The following is a 2,020-nucleotide window of genomic DNA, read 5'->3' on the forward strand; positions in this document are numbered from 1 at the left end:
GGTCAGGAAGATCCCCTGGAGAAGGAAATGGCAACCCACTCCAGTACTCTTGCCTGGAAAATTCCATGGACAGAGCCACCAGGAAAGATTATAAGTCTGCCTATTAGGGTAGGAAAATGCATTCCTCAGAAGACAGACCTCAAAGAACACCCACAGATACTAATGTGAGACCTAGCTCTCCGAAGATGGATGACACTGTGGGGATAAAGGTCACAATCCCTATATTTACTGAGGTATTTTTCTTGTACCTGGTGAGGTGTGAGACTCTAAGTAGATTTAAGAGTATTGCAGAAAAATAAATCCTATCTAGCATCCCTGAGCAGGTGAAGCGAAGATTTGTATCTGTTACCACGGGTATTTCATGTCCTCTCCCCTCCTACCCACTGACTTCTGTAGAAATCCAAGCAACTTGGCAAAATGAGGGGGGTGGGGTCAGGTTGTGCGCAGGTCTCCTTGAGCTCATGCCGCTCCCCACACTGCGCCTGCGCTACAGCCGCTCTCAGCCCTGCGAATGTGTCCAACCCCCATCTCGGAGCCTCAAAACACACTGCCCTCTTGCCCTGGGAAACCCTTCTCTGTTTTTACCTTAAATATCTTCTTGACCCTCTCAACCTATCTTTATAGTTAGCTGCTTGGTAACTTTGCCTGTGGATACGGTTCCCTTGCTTCATTGTGGTGACCTCCACTGCACTCTGTGTATCCGAGCCATCACCACATTGAGTTGTCATTACTTGTTCACAGGTTGGCCTCTCACGTGGAGTTAGAGAAGTAAGATAAAGTATAGTGGATAAGCTTTGATTTATTCCAAAATCTTTTAAGTCGATAGACAATCCACCAGGAGGAAAGAAAGATTTGGAGCAAACTGGAACACTCATAGCTTGCTGGTGGGAGTATAAAATGGTCCAGTTACTTTAGAAGACAGTGTATACTTTCTTGCAGAGTTAAACCTACACTTCCCAATATGACAACCCCAAGCTGAACAGTCTGAATATTTATTAACTGATCAGACATGACTGAACAACTGGACAACAACAAAATACAGATAAAATAATTGTGGTATATTCAGACAATGGAACTACATTTAGCAACAATAAGGAATGAGCTTAAAATGTACTCAGACATGGATCAAACTCACAGACATTGACCTGAGTGAAATAAGCCAGACATCAAAGAGGACAAACTTTGTGACTCTTCATAAAAGATTTTGGGGCCTTGAAAATTAATCTCTAGAATGGAGATCAGCGTTTTCCCTAGGAAATGTGGGGTGAGATTAATTATAAAAGGGCCTGAGAAGAATTGCCAGGGTGTTGCTTTCTACCTTGGTTGTGGTGGTGAGTATAAGGGTGGATACATTTATCATATCATCAATTCGTGCGTGCTAAAAATGTAAACTTTTCAAATTTATTTTATGCCTCAATATGAAAAAGCTGATTTTTAAACATAGAAGTCATTCCTCAGAAAACACTTTAAAAAGAAAATAATTTTATTTGTTCAGTTTTTGGCTGTGCTGGGTCTTCGTTGCTGCGCAGGCTTTTCTCCAGTTGCAGCCAGCAGGGGCTGTTCTCTAGCTGCAGGGCACAGCCTTCTCATCACCGCGGCTTCTCTTGCTGTGAGCACGTGGTTCGTGAGCCGCAGTAGCTGCAGCACAAGGCCTCAGTGGTTGCGGTTCCCGGGATCTAGAGCACAGGCTCAATAGTTGTGGTGCAGGGACTCAGTAGCTCCATGGCCTATGGGATCTTCCCCGATCAGGGATCGAATCTGTGTCTCCTGCACTGGTAGGCAAATTCTTTATCACAGAACCATCAGGGAAGCTGCAAAAAACACTTTTTGAAAAACTAAGGTGAGATCTGTTGTAGAATGCTGAGAGAAAAAGGAAATTTGTCAGTGGTATAATCCAGCGTATAACATAGGAATATCCACATTCCAAAAGTCCTTTCAATATTTTACTTTTTAAGTATCTTCCACGCTGCTCCCACTACAACTCCAACAACAACAGGAGCGGAAACGATGTTTTATTTGT

At 43.4% G+C, this 2,020-nt stretch overlaps 1 pseudogene; it reads left to right on the top strand.

Annotated features, from left to right (window-relative positions):
* LOC104991729 overlaps window positions 1-2,020 on the top strand; it is an 8,126-nt pseudogene that overhangs the window by 3,747 nt on the left and 2,359 nt on the right.

This window comes from Bison bison, unplaced genomic scaffold (genome assembly GCF_000754665.1).
Source record: "Bison bison bison isolate TAMUID 2011002044 unplaced genomic scaffold, Bison_UMD1.0 scf7180017864198, whole genome shotgun sequence".
Classification (NCBI taxonomy): domain Eukaryota; kingdom Metazoa; phylum Chordata; class Mammalia; order Artiodactyla; family Bovidae; genus Bison; species Bison bison.